The following is a 15,808-nucleotide window of genomic DNA, read 5'->3' on the forward strand; positions in this document are numbered from 1 at the left end:
GCTCTTGTGGGGTTGATGGTATTTCAAACAGAATTCCGAAAAGTTCTCCCAAACATAATAAGTAATATCCTTAGTGATATATACTCGTACAATGCATCATTGACACAGCGAATTTATCAAAATGGCTCTGAGCACTATGGGACTTAACTTCTGAGGTCATCAGTCCTCTAGAACTTAGAACTACTTAAACCTAACCAGCCTAAGGACATCACACACATCCATGCCCGAGGCAGGATTCGAACCTGCGACCGTAGCGGTCGCGCGGTTCCAGACTGTAGCGCCTAGAACCGCTCGGCCACTCCGGCCGGCAAAACGAATTTATCCAGACAGGTTAAAATGTGTATTTATTAAGTCACACCGCCGCGCGGGATTAGCCGCGCCGTCTAAGGCGCTGCAGTCATGGACTGTGCGGCTGGTCCTGGAGGAGGTTCGAGTCCTCCCTCCGGCATGGGTGTGTGTGTTTGTCCTTAGTATAATTTAGGTTAAGTAGTGTGTAAGCATAGGGACTGATGACCTTAGCAGTTACGTCCCATAAGATTTCACACACACTTGAACACACACACTATTAAGCCACACCGTAAGAAAGATGACAAGAAAAACTTAAACAATAATCCAGTTTCCTTACTGATACATATTCCCAAAATATTCGAGAAATTAATACACTCAAGAATAGCCGCACTCTTAAATGGAAGCAATTTGCTTAGTATATTACAGCCTCAATTCCAGAGAGATTGCTCGACTGAGAATGCTATTTATACAGTCACTTGTCAAAGAGTACAAGCCTTAAATATTAATATATCGCCAGCTGGTATTTTTTGCGATCTCTCCAAGGGCTCCAATTATGTAGATCATCATACTCTCTCAGAAAAATTCAAGTTTTAGGGAATTGATGATTTTACACACAGCTGATTGGAATCATACTTGACAAACAGAATGCAAGACATCGCGCCTAATAGTTCAATGTCGCAAAGGTAGAAAAATTTAGTGCCTGCGGTAAAAATAGAAAAGGAGTCCCACGGGGTTCAGTTTTGGGTCCAGTCCTGTTCCTTATACAGATTTTAAAAAGGAACTGTCGACTACTTTGAGAGGCGGTAGTGCTCTTCGAAACAAGAAAAATAAGTACAATAAACACGGGTCCGGAAACGCATACTTTCCGAAATAAACAGGTGTTTATAGGACGGCCTGCGCGACGGTTGGTTGCGGATATTGGCACAGTCAGAAGGGCATCGTGATGTCTTACTCGCAGTACTCTCCCAACCACTAGGTGGTCTGCAGTCAGTTGTCTGGTTCGAGTGGTGTTGTATGCTGCGTTAGTTTTCGTCTTATTTGTGTGCCTTATTGTACTGTACTGTCAATCTAGCGCACGTATTGGTGTTTTATCTTCTTCAAGAAGCGGATTCACTTATGTGTTTACTATCATTGTACTGTTTATACGTACAGATGTTGTACATTTACATTTTCTCTCTCCCACCACGTGTTAGCAATGGAAACCTACCACTCGACATGTGAAATAGAGGATATGATATTCTGCTATGGCTTAGCAAATGGATGTACTTTATAAGAGCGTGTCCTCTACGCTGAAGAATGTCCACAGCGCAGGGTGCCCTCTGAGAAGCTGTTCGGCAGTCTTTTCCAGCGTCTGAGGGACGCAGGTACCCTTGCACCTTGCAAGACGGGCAGTGGAAGGCCCCACACAGTCCGCACGCCTGACATGGAGGAGCTTGTGCAACATTGCGTGGAATAAACCCCTGGGACCTGTGAGTGACGACTAGCAGCAACAGAAGACCTGGGGGTACTTCATGAACAACTGCTGTACCCACATCATCTACAGCGCGTTCAGGCCCTAAGACCAAAGGGTCATCATGACAGACGGTGGTTCTGTCAGTGGTTGTTGCAGAAGTATGCCGCAGATCCACTGTTCACATCCTAGATTTTGTTTACCGATGAGGCAGGTTCACATGATATGTGTTGTGGATTTCCATAACCAGCATGTATGGGCAGGTGTAAATTCCCAAGCAATTCACGAAAGAGGACATCAACACCGATTCTCAATCAACGTATGGGCAGGTGTACTTGGCGATAGATTAGTAGGGCCATACGTGCTACCACATAGATGCATTTCTCATTAACGTATTACCTACCTTGCTGGAAGCTGTGCCATTGCAGCAACGAATACAATGTGGTTCATGCATGATGGCGCACCAGCACACTTTCGTCACAATGCGCGCGAACATCTGAAGCAGATATTTCAGGACCGTTGAATTAGTCGGGGAAACCCCACACCGTGGCGTGCTTGTTCCCCAGACCTCAATACCCTAGACTTTTGGTTATTGGGACACTTGAAGGAATTGGTCCACGTCACTCCAGTCAACGATGTGCGGACTCTACAGGGTCTCGTCTTCAATCCGTGCCAGGAGGTACAACAACTGGGTTTACGTCAAAGGGTGCGTCATCCCTTACGCCAGAAGGAAGAGGGTTGCACTGTCATGAATGGGCGCTACGTTGGACACCTCCTGTAAACACGTGTTTATCGCAGAAAGTATGCATTTCCAGACCTCTGTTTATTGGGCTTATTTTTCTTGTTTCGTTGAGTACTACGACCTCTCGAAGTATTCGACACATTTTTAAATGTGAATGACTTTCCATTAAACATTCGACTAGCAAACGTGGTAATTTTTGCAGATACCTTTAGAGAGAAAACAACAGAAAACGGACTCATCCTGAATTTTGATAAAACACACTATATTCAATTCTACACAACAAATAGTCATGCAAACAACTGATGTAACACATGAGAAGAAGTCTGTAAGTAAGGTAGAATGCTCTAAACTATTGCGTATACATATTGATTAAAACTTGAACTGAAAGATGCATATTACTGAGCTTCTCAGGAAATAAAGTTCAGCTATTTCTGCTCTTCGTGTAATTGCCAATCTTACAAACCAACTGACACATTTATAACTGATCACTTAGAAACGAGGCATTGACTGCACAAAAGCGAGAAGTAAAAACAATCTGTGGTGTGCACTCACGGATCTCATGTAGGTACCCTCAAGGAATTGGGTATGTTAACTGCGCCAGCACAATAAATATTTTCGCTGATGAAATGCGTCAAATATAATCCATCATAATTTGGGAAGAATAGTGATGTAGATATCCACAACACTACAGCGAAAATGACCTTTATCACCCATTGTTAAAGCTGTCAGTGGCTCAGAGAGAAGTTCAGCACGCACCAATAAAAATTTTTGATCATATGCCCAATAACCTAACATTTCTGACAAGTAGCGAAGCGAGGTTTTAAGTATAATTTAAGATCATTTCGCCCGTATAATTACTTTTATTCCACTGACGAATTTCTGCTTAAAAACTGGTAGCCAGTAGAAAATAAAAAAAAATTGAGTGTAGTTTCACGAGTAGAAATAAAATGATAATGTGTTCATTAATGTTAACACAAATCAATAATACATATCGTATGCAGTGACTCGTTCCACATCATTTCGATAAAAGAATCGTTCAAATCATTTATGGAACACGTAACTAACTAATATCTAACTAACTGTAATACGCCTCTTCACCGTTTGATATTCAGTTATCTGTCTTCGAACCAAACGTTGATCATTATTTTAAAGTAAGCCGCATCGAAACCTGCATCCACATCTAAAACTCTGAGTTATTATTTAGCTTATTATCTCGTTGCTCGTCTCGTTGGCTTCTGTAGGCACGATGCTGTTCGCTGACCCTATTCGCTTGCGGAGAAACATTAACTCATAAAAGGATTGTGATATTCAAGTGGTTTCCAAAGATTACTGAGTAAGATAAAGTTTCCGAACTTTGAAATAATTATATTCAGCAATATTTCACACTTAGAACTACTGAATCAAAATTCATCTGCCTTTAGTAGTTCTACAAAAGCACATGAGCCCCATTTACAGCAACTCTCTCGCCAAGGCTCTGAAGGACTCAGGAACCGAGCAGGAAGACCCCCTCCCACCATCAAACCGCGATTCTGAGCGCGGCCTATTCAGACATATTCGTTAGAGTGTTTCCCTACTATAACCATACCAATATCATTTTTAAGAAAGAAAATGTGGGGAGAAGGCTGTCAGCAGCTGGCCATAATTGTTTAATGTATTCAAGACCACGCTCTCACCAAGATAGTGCACGACGGACAAGAACAGAGATATAAACCAAATAGTTTACATCTCTGACGATAACAACCTCTGGTACATATTTAAAAAACATTAATAAAATGAGTTTACAGAATTTAAATAAAATGTTTCAACATTGATTCAAATATGTAGAATATTAATATTTAAGTATGAAATAAATGGTTTTTGCGAACATGTATTTGTATGAAGTCTGGTAAAGTAGGATTGTTACTGTTTCACTGGAAATTATGAGATGGTAGTAACAGCTGGATTCGTATTTGGGAGAACGCTAGTTCAAATTCCCGTACAGCCATACAGATTTAGATTATCAGTAATTTTCCTAGATCGCTTAAGGTGAATAGTGAGATGATTTCTTTAAAAAAGGCATGGCAGATTGTCTTTCTCAGTCTGAGCTTGAGCTCCGTCTCTAATGCCCTCCTAGTCGACGAGACGATAAACCTTATTCTTCCTGCCTCTTCATATTTTTTAAGACTAACCATCCCAGTATAGGCCTTAACCGATATGTGACGAAAGTCACGCTAGCATAACGTACCGATGGCACAGAACACGGCTCGCATTTTGCCCTTCATATTGGAAATCTTCACCATCAGTGTCTAGCCGGGAAGAAGAGGGGAGGTGGTGGCGTAAGTTCCTGATTCAAGACTTCACGCAACCATCCTGGTTTAAATTCGTAACCTCTCCGCAGTCTTATGAAACTGACTAGTTGCTTATATGTGTGGAAAGCTCGAGATCGATAACATAAGCATTCTTACTAAAATAATTTTAGACGAATGTAGCTCAATTATTTAAAAGTAAGCCCCAGAAGGTGAAATTTTAAATATAACTCTGATTCCTTGTCACTCACTTGCACTCACACTTCGACACAGAGGCACAAAAGTACTTCAAAAGGTAAACATCCACTTTGCTGCAAAATCTACGAAAGGCGTGAATCTTTTTCTCGATTGTCTGAACCTTATTGTCTGTGGCCGATGTCGATGGCTTTCACTCCTGTTCCGAATCATACACGCCTGTGTCAAATTTCTGGAACCATTACACTACAACTAGATGCAACATTGCATTTGTGCCACATACTACTAGATTTCGCGGTGAATCTGAGTGAGATGTAGATATTTTTCCCACATGAATCGTACTGCCCTGTGTATTACAACTTTGTAGTGCGTTACCGGTTCCCGCGTTATTTCACTCCCTCACAGTGGTGCACGGGTTATCCATACCTCAGCAGAACTGTGTCTGCAGGAAACCCAGAAGAGATACTCTCTTTTGACAATGTGCCACTCTTGGTGCGTAAATGGTCTTAGCGTGGAGCGGAACGACATCTGTAACTTACTTTTTGAAGTCTCCTCGTACACAAGATTCAGTCTACAGCCATTTTGTAAATTTTTTTTGTTAAAATCCACTCTGTAAGTACACAATGCCTAAAATAACGTAATAGGGGACAGTGACAGGTTGACCGCTGAGAAAAGAACAGCATCAGCTAGCCACCCTGAAAAACAAAAATTTTTCAGTCAAGTCTCGTTTCATCGTCTCGTGAAGCCAGGGTGTAAAACACCGTCTATGGTAATCTGTTTGTTAGATGTGGACGTTAAACCTGCAGGTTCCGTCGGAGCTGTTCGAGAGGAGTATATTCCTACTTTCTGTATTGTAGTGTTGTAAAGTGCACTAGTGACAGTACTTTTATAAAAGGCAACTCCGCTTGCGGCGACCGTGAAACTAAGAGTAGCAGCAAGCACGTCACGTGTGGGTGGCTGGTGGTCCACTAAAGATAATATATCCCCCGCCCGACGATTGAATCGTTAGTTCGTACCTCGCCACTGAAGCCTTCGTTACGCTATATCCACATCCACCCCTTTCGTCGCCTTTCTGAACCTGGAATTTGATTTCTGACCTCTCATTATGCGTATTCTTTGACGGCTCTGGCTTTTTTCATCGGTACAGTTTTTGAGATTATGGTACTTCCAGTTTTAACGTTCTCTCTCTGTTGTGTTTTCGGCAATCCACTTTGCGTTAATCTCAGTTTCCAAGCGATTTGTGGTTCGTGCAGTTGGTTGGTTGATTGATTTGAGGGAGGGGACCAAACGGTGAGGTCATCGATCCCATCTGATTAGGGAAGGATAGGGAAGGAAGTCGCCCGTGCCATTTCAAAGGAACCGTTCCAGTATTTCCCTGAAGAGCTTTAGGAAAATCACGGAAAACCTAAATCAGGATGGCCGGACGCGGGTCTGAATAGTCGTCCTCCCGAATGCGAGTCCAGTGTGCTAACCACTGCGCCATCTCGCTCGGTGTTCGTGCAGTTACCTGCCTGGCTTTTGTCATAGTACAACATGAGAACCATACATCTATGATAGTTAAAAGGGAAGGAACAAATGCTTTACAGACACTAACAAACCTTAGATGTATTTAAGTCTACCATTATTAGTCCATACGACAAAATTGTTAGGCAGTACAGTATTCCATCTTTCCCATTTTAAGAAAAAAACTGGCTAATTTCGTAGAAGAGTGAAACTACAAGAGTGAAACTAGAAGAGTGAAACTAGCTCGCACATTAAATTGTGTGCAAGACCAAGACTTGACCATGGTGCATGAGAGGTGTTTGGAAACATGTTGACATCCACTATTCCAAAACAACAGCGTTTAAATCGGCAGATGTGTTTCGATTCCCGGCCGTGTTGGAGATTTACTCCGCTCGCGGACTGGGTGTTAAGTTGTTCTTGTCATCATTTCATCCTTATCACCGGTACGGAAGTCGCACAATGTGGCGTCGACTGAAATAAGACTCGCACTCGGCGGCCGAACTTCCCCGGACGGACCTCCCGGCCAACAATGCCACACGATCGTTTCATTCCATGCATCTGGAATACACGGAGTATCTGATAAAAACATTTGTTTTTTTAAACTAATTTGCGTTTCTTAAATTTGTGTCGTTTTTAAAATACTTAATTTTCAATTTTTTTAAATTTTACTTGGTGCAGTTGTTAGGTATACTTTCGCAGAATCAATTTGTTAGTTATACTTCAGTACCAGTTTTCGACAACTTCTATCCGTCATTGTACACACACTGAAATATTTGTTGCTCTTTCATTGAGTTAATGACGAAGTTCAAAAACTAGCATGCTCCACTCCACAAATCAGTGCTCCCTACCGTTTCGACAATGATGCGCAACAGATAAACTCCAGCATTTGTGAAACAAGTCACTAGCTTAGTTCGTTGACACACATACAAACAAATATGATAAATCTCATAGCTATAGTATTGGAGATAGAGAGTTCTATTACCAAACGTGAGTGGTACAGTTCGGCAGCTGAGGTGCCTGCGATTCACAGTAGTTAGACCTTGTGACAACCAAATGCAGGATGAACAAAGTGTGCGATATCACTTGACAGCCTCTAGGATGTGATTGGCGTTCTCCTTTTTCTTGGATGTATAAGCTCTGTGGTTTTCATCCACTACAGTGCCAAAGGTATACTAGCGTCGGCAGAACCGATAGCCATCGGCTATCGTTAACTACTCATTTAGGTTAAAACAGATTGCAAATACAGGGTGAGAATAATTGAACTATTTGGGAAAAGAAACGTAAATTAGTTACAAACTACGGGTTGCACACACTTCATTCAACATGTAAACGTCACTACAGATATTCGTATTTAAGTTATGACATGTTCGATGTGCCTGCCATCGTGGGTGACGATGTAGCACAGACGAAAGCGAAATTCTGCATGACCAGTTGAATTGTCGGAATATCAATATTGTCAATGACCACCTGAGTGGCTGTTTTCAGCTCAGCAGTGGTTTTGGGATTATTGCTGTACACGTTGTCTTTAATATAGCTCCACAAAAAGGAGACGCATGTGTTCAGATCCGGAGAATATGAGGGCCAATCGAGGCCGATGCCAATGGCCTCTGGGTACCCCAGAGCCAGAATTCTGTCCCCAAAGTGCTGCTCCAGGACACTCTCCTGCTTCGATGGGGTCGAGCTCCGTCTTGCATGAACCACATCTTGTCGAAATCAGGGTCACTTTGGATAATGGGTATGAAATCATCTTCCAAATCCTGCACATACCATTCGGTAGTCACCCTGCCACGAAGGACTATCGGACCGATTATTCCGTGACTGGACATTGCACACAACACAGTCACCCGTTGAGGGTGCAGAGACTTTTCGATAGCGAAATGCGGACTCTCAGTCCCCCGAACGCGCTGGACAGTGACATTTTCACGTGCAAATGGTCGACAACAACAAGCCACGTGCACATGCACATACTAATTTCCATTATGTCCGTAGTCAACCATGTAGTTTGAATGTCCTAAGTCAAACCGTTCACAAGTTATGACGATTTTATTTCATATAGCCTAACAATTGTCAGCATGTATAAGAAATATATCTTTAACACATTAAAAGATAATTATGATGAAGAAATTCACCGCTCCACTCTGAATGGGGATTGGAACAGAAATATGGAACACTATGTGCTACGAATTATTCTCATATTTCTATAATGAAAAACAAGGAAAAAGTCGTTTGGTAAGTTTCCATTCTAGTCGATCACTATTAAAAATGTGATGAGTAACAGGATTCCGCCCAAACTGCAACAGAATTAATGATTTATTTTTATCTGAATTGTTAACCATTTCTTAGTTGAAGAAGCTTCATCAATTAAGAGGGATGGCTAATTTTCTCTTGTTCACAGGTTTAATTTTGCTTTTTTCCCAAAAACAGCATAAATTTCACAAACTCACCTTGAAATAGCTGTTGCGACAGAATCTTGAAACAGAGTTTATTAAACAAGAAATACGCGGCCTGGTTGGACAGTAGCATATTGTGTCAGTTCGCTGTATTATAAAGTAAGATATTTCACATTCATTTTCATACTAGCCAATTCTCATTTCAATAGATGTTGAAGATTCTTTAAAAAAATGCCCTACTGGATTGAAAAAAAAGTAAAAGCCATAGCTTCTGCTATATTGCCATTGATAAGAAAGTTCTGTATGCTAATGATACAGCAAAATACCCTCCTCTCTTGACAAAATCTCGTGTCGATACCTCAAACGGTTTAAGAGATGTGTGGTATGTTATGAATATTTCATTCTCGTGCGGGTGCGGTCGGAAGTGTATGTGTTACATAAATTCCATTTTCTCGAGTTTGGAGGCAGGTAGATACCTCCTCCCAAGTCTAAAAAAAATTCAATATCTTACCTAAATTTCGTTTGCAGCAACATATGGTGTAACATGCACCAAACACAAAATCATAGCGTTCCATATTTATCGCTGCAAACTTTTTTGAATTTCGCGCAGCACCTTAATTAAATAAAAATATCACACTAAGTATGACCACTAACCAGATGTACGGGACTTTACCATAAAGCTGACATATGAAGCTGAACATTTGTGAGAAAGACCACAGAGCCTGTAATGGCACAGCGCATCTTGACCAATGTCCCCTGTGTGCACCCACAGGCACGTTATACAGTAGCTGCGCTGCGCAGCGTGGCAAGTCGGCATGCCACTAGCTTTCTTTCTGTTCATACACATACACACCTCACACTTCGTCCTTCTTCCAGTTCCCCGATGATTCTTAACTATGTAAAGTCATGCAAATGTGGCCTCCGAGTGATGTCGTACTGACGAACACCTCCACAGTGCACCGTACTGCTCGCTAATTGGCACACACTGTATTTTCACATTCCTTCAATAGCCTCATGTTGCGGGGTTAGCACCAGTCGGCGCTATAATAATGCTAACGGCATGCCATGTGACATCGAGCTTCCTATGTGGGACTGAGGGGCCTCTGATAACATGCTTTCCCACTTCCATTCATTTCCGCCGAGTTGTTAATATGCTGTCTTACTTTACACATTTCATGCTTGCGTTTCGCAGGACATTGATTATAAAATTAATCAGAGAGGTTAGTGAGCATTTCTGCGACATCTTATCTGAGTGCAATGTAAATTGTTGCCTTACGACTCCTTTAGATTGGAACAGCTGTCCAAAGAATATTTTGATTTACTTGTGCGCTTCTTAGTTTAAATTCTTAAACTTCTTGCGTGTTTGCGTATTTATAAGGCACAATTCCGCCCTTAATTCAAATATGGTTCGAATGGCTCTAAGCACTATGGGACTTCACATCTGATGTCATCAGTCCCCTAGACTTAGAACTACTTAAACCTAACCAACGTAAGGACATCACACACATCCATGCTCGAGGCAGGATTAGAACCTGCGACCGTAGCAGTCGCGCGGTTCCGGACTGAAGCGCCTAGAACCGCTCAGTCACAGAGGCCGGCGGCCTTTAATTACTGTGTAGTGTATCGTCCCACAGGCTTCATTGCGACAGTCGTATGTTTTTGTTTGAGGAGACAGGTACACACGGACTGAAAAAAAGTTACAACACCAAGAAGAAGTTGTAGACATTAACGAACGTTGATAGATGATGTCATTCAAATTTCGCACCAATCGCGACGCTAGTGGCGCGACTACGGCGATGCAAACCGGTTTTGCTTTAAATACACGTTGTAACGCTCCAGATCGCTTGTTACCTTTGAGATTGGACGTGGTGAGTTGATGTCTGTCAAGAATGACTTTAAGATGACAAAGGCGCCATTTTCAAAACCACACTCAGATTGAACGAGGTCGTGTAATGGGGCTACGAGAAGCTGGATGTTCCTTCTGCGACACTGCAGAAAGTCTTCGCAGGAATGTAGCCACAGGTAGGGGTCGTCACGAGAATGTACGGGCACAAGATGACCGGGCTTCGGATGGTCTCAAGGCATTACCGAGAGATAATACCATCGTTTTCGGCATATTGCTCTGGCACATCGTACTGCATCAGCAGCAGTTGGCGTCACAGTGACACAACGAACTGTTACAAATCAGTTATTTCAAGGATAGCTCAGTGTCAGACGCCCTGTAGTGCATTCCACTGACCCCCAAACCACCGCTATTTATAACTTCAGTGGTATCAAGAGAGAGCTCATTGGAGGGCAGCTTGGAAGTCTGTTATGTTTCCTGATCTCGCTCCCAGTGACGGCTGTGTAACGGTTAGGAGGAAGCCGCTGAGGGCCTGCAAACAAACTGTCTGGATGCTAGACACACTGGGCCTCACCTGAAGTTTTGTTCTGGGGTTCAAATGGTTCAAATGGCTCTGAGCACTATGGGACTTAACTTCTGAGGTCATCAGTCCCCTAGAACTTAGAACTACTTAAACCTAACTAACCTAAGGACAACACACACATCCATGCCCGATGCAGGATTCGAACCTGCGAGCGTAATGGTCACGCGGTTCCGGACTGTAGCGCCTAGAACCGCTCGGCCACACCGGCCGACTTCTGGGGTTCAATTTCGCATGCCAACAGGAGCAGTTTCGTGGTTATCCCATGCATCCTAACCGAAAATTTGTTCGTCAGTCTGGTGATTCGATCTGCTGTGCTGCGATTCACGAACAGCATTCCATGGGGTGTTATCCAACAGGGTAACCGCTGTTGTAACCCAGCATGCTCTACATGTTGCCGTGGCCTGCTTGATCACCAGATCTGCCTCGGACCGAACTCTTATGGGATATCATCCAGCGTCACCCGCAACCAACATTTACCATCCGATCCGTGAATAGACGACCAAGTGCAAAAAGATGGTTCAAATGGCTCTAAGCAGTATGGGGCTTAACATGTGAGGTAGTCAGTCCCCTAGACTTAGAACTACTTAAACCTAACTAACCTCAGGACATCACACACATCCATGCCCGAGGCAGGATTCGAACCTGCGACCGCAGCAGCATCGCGGTTCCCAACTGAATCCTCTAGAACCACTCGGCCACAGCGGCCGGCGACCAAGTGCAACAGGCGTGAAACTCCATGCCACAATCTCACATCCAGCACCTGTACAACACAATGCATGCACATTTGTATGCTTGCATTAAACATCGTGGAGGTGATACCGGTTATTACTGTACCAACATTTCACAATTGCAGTGGCTTATCTTTCACTTATGTTAAACTGTGATCTTGCAATGGTAATCTCTTAAATATGATACGTATACAAATGCAGTCCCGAAATTTCAATACTGTACGTTACTTATTTTTTGGTGCTGCTATTTCATTTCCGTCAGTGTAGTTGTTAGACATTTCACTTAGGAGGCAGCTTCTGTCCCTGCAGCAGCAGATCAGAGCACACCCTTTCGTTTGTGAATTGGTTACTTGTTTACCATCTTCTAAGTAGAAGCAACTTATTCTGATTTCCTGCGTGCTTCTCAGTTTATTTTATAAGTCGAGTGGGAGGTCCATTCAGGGTGTGGCAGGCAGCAAAAGTCTTTCAATGGGGCCGATTGATGGGCCTCCCTGTTCGTTTGTCGGACAGGTTTGAGGTGCTGTCTGAGTCCGATAAAGATCCTGAGCCAGATGCAATTGCTTGCCCTGCTTCAGAACAAGCCCCTTGGTCTGCAACATGGTAGCAGCCACAAAGGGTGAAACTGCTGTTGGTTGGGAGCTCCACTGTTAGGAGTGTAAGGAGGCCTCATTGGGATATGGCTGCCAAAGAGGGGAAGAAGTCCAGTGCTCTACAGGGTGGAGTCATCCCACAAGTGGAATGGTTGCTTCCTGATGTCATGAACAGCTCAGAATGCAGCCATGTTGGTACCAACAATGTATGTCACTTTCGACTGGAAGAGATTCTCTCTGGTTTCGGATGGCTATCAGATGAGGTAAAGACTACCAGTATTGCTTGCGAGGTGAAGGCAGAGTTCACCATCTCTAGCATCGTCGACTGGACAGATAGCGAACCTTTGGCACGGAGCAGAGTGGAAGTTTTGAATCAGTGGTTCACATGGTTCTGCGGCCGTGTGCGCTGCAAATTCCTCGGCTTGCGCCATAAGGTGATGTGTTTTCGGGTTCCACTTTATAGGTCAAGGTTCTATTACACATAGGAAGCGGCTACATGGATAGCGTGGGCTGTGTAAAGTGGACTGGGTAGTTTTTTGGATCAGAGGGTCTCGGGAAGTTACAGAAAGGGCTTCAGACTCAGAGGGTGCATGTCAAACACAGGATTAGGGTAGATCTAGCAACAGTCCGTTTCGCAGTTGTAAATTGTCATACCTGTTTTGGGAAAGAACAAGAACTCTGAGTGTTAATAGTAAGCACCGGAGCTCAATCGACATAGGTATTGAAAACTGGCTAAATTCAGCCGAAATTTTTGCTAAAGACCTAACGGTGTTCAGAAAGGCTAGATTAAATACTGTTGGTGCTGCAATATTAATTGCTGTTAGGAGAAGTTTACTTTACGGTGAAACTGAAATAGATGGTTCCTCTGAGTTAGTGTACGTAGATGTTATACTTGACAACTGGAATAAATTGAGAATTGGTTCCTTTTTTGGTCAGCGTGTTCAAGCGTAAATCAGGTGTGGCACAATTCGAAAAAAGTATCGACGGAAATTGGGAGATGTACGCCAAATAAATTAATAACAGATTTTACTTAACACTCATGATACACAAACGAAGCCTGAATGTTGTTGCAAAAGCAACGGAAAACGCAAATTTAAAAGTGCACAATATTGCCAAGGTGTGTGCCGGTTTGCTGAGGCTCTAAATTTAATGCGAACTTTAGTGCGAGATGCTTTTAATGGTTTCCACAACTTAACTCTGTATCGAAATCTGGCAGAAAATTGAAAGATAGTCTGGTCCTTCGTAAAGTACACCAGCAGCAAGACAAAATCAACACCTTCACTGCTTGATCACACGAAGCCAAAGTTACTAATTACGGTTTTCCGAAACTCCTTCACCAAGAAGACGAAATAAATTTTCCTAAATTCGAATCACTAACAGCTGCTGAGAGAGTATCTTAGAAATAGATATCCTCGGTGTAGCGAAGCAACTTATATCACTTACTACTAGTAAGTCTTCCGATCCAGACTGTATATCAGTTACATTCCTTTCAGTGTATGTTGATATAATAGCTCCATATTTAACTATCATATAAAACTGCTCGCTCAATGAAAGAGCCGTACCTAAGGATTGGAAAGTTACACAAGTCACACCATAACTCAGCAAAGGAAATAAGAGTAATCAACTGAATTACAGCCCGATATCACTGACGCTTATTTGCAGTAGGATATTGCAGCATGTACTGTCTTCGGGTGTTATGAATTCCACGAAAAAATTATCCATTTCCACAAATTTAGCACAGATTCATAAAATATCGTACCTGTGCAACACAGTTCTCATGAAGTGGTGAGTGCTATCGACAGAGAAATGAAACTGATACCCTATTTTTAGATTTACAGAAGGCTTTTGACGCCGTTCCTTACAAGCAGCTTCTAATCAAATTGTGTGTTAATGGGGTATCGCCTCAGTTGTGCGACTGCATTCGTAATTTCCTTTCAGAAAGGTCACAGCTCGTAGTAACTGACGGAAACCCATTGAGTCAAACAGAAGTGATTTCTGGCGTTCCACAAGGAAGTGTTATAGGCCCTCTTCTCTTCCTGAACTGCATAAACGATTTAGAAGACAATCTCAAAATGTTTCCAGATTACGCAGTCATTTACTGTCTAGCAAAGTCATCAGAAGATCAAAACCAGTCGCAAAATTATACACACAAGATATCCATACAGCACGAAAAGTGCCAGTGGACTCTACATAATAAAGAGTGTGAAGTCATCCACGTGAGTACTAAAAGGAACCCGCTAAATTTCATTTACACGAAAAATGACACAAATCTAAAGACTATCAATTCAACAGGGATAACAATCACGAATAACTTTAATTTAAACGATCACATAGGTGATGCTGTAGGCAAACATACCAAACACAGCGTTTTTTTGACAGATCACTTAGAAGATGCAACAGATCTATCAAAGAGACTGCCCACATTACACTTGTCCATCCTCTCTTGGAGTATTACTGAGCGGTGTGTGATCCACGTCAGTTAAGACTGATGGAAGACATTGAAAATGTACAAGAATGGCAGCTCGTTTTGTATTATCGCGAAGTAGTGGAGAGAGTGTCACGGATATGGTACGCGAGTTGGGTTCAAAAATGGTTCAAATGGCTCTGAGCACTATGGGACTCAACTGCTGAGGTCATTAGTCCCCTAGAACTCAGAACTAGTTAAACCTAACTAACCTAAGGACATCACAAACATCCATGCCCGAGGCAGGATTCGAACCTGCGACCGTAGCGGTCTTGCGGTTCCAGACTGCAGCGCCTTTAACCGCACGACCACTTCGGCCGGCACGCGAGTTGGGGTGGAAAGATCTTTCCGCTAAATTTCAGTCACCAACTCTCTCGCCCCGAACGTGAAAATATTTTGTTGGCGCCTAACTAAATAGGGGGAAATGATCATTGCACTAAAATAAGAGAAATTACAGCGCGCACGGGAAGATATATGAAATCGTTTCCCTCGCGCGCTGTTCAAGAGTAGTATTACAGAGAATTAGCTTCAAGGTGGTACCAGAATCTCTCTGCCAGGCACTTATTTATGAATTGCAGAGTAGTCATGTAGATGTGGATATAGATGTAGATCCGTTGTGCGCAGTATCATAGGACAAGCATTCGAGTCGTTTCACTCGCAAATCATTGATTACAGTCATTAATACAAATATACGTACGCTTCCGCAGCCAGTGTCAGTCTCATTAAAATCCTCGTGAAGGTAGTGTA

The sequence above is a fragment of the Schistocerca nitens genome, chromosome 6 (genome assembly GCF_023898315.1).
Source record: "Schistocerca nitens isolate TAMUIC-IGC-003100 chromosome 6, iqSchNite1.1, whole genome shotgun sequence".
NCBI classification, from domain to species: Eukaryota; Metazoa; Arthropoda; class Insecta; order Orthoptera; family Acrididae; genus Schistocerca; species Schistocerca nitens.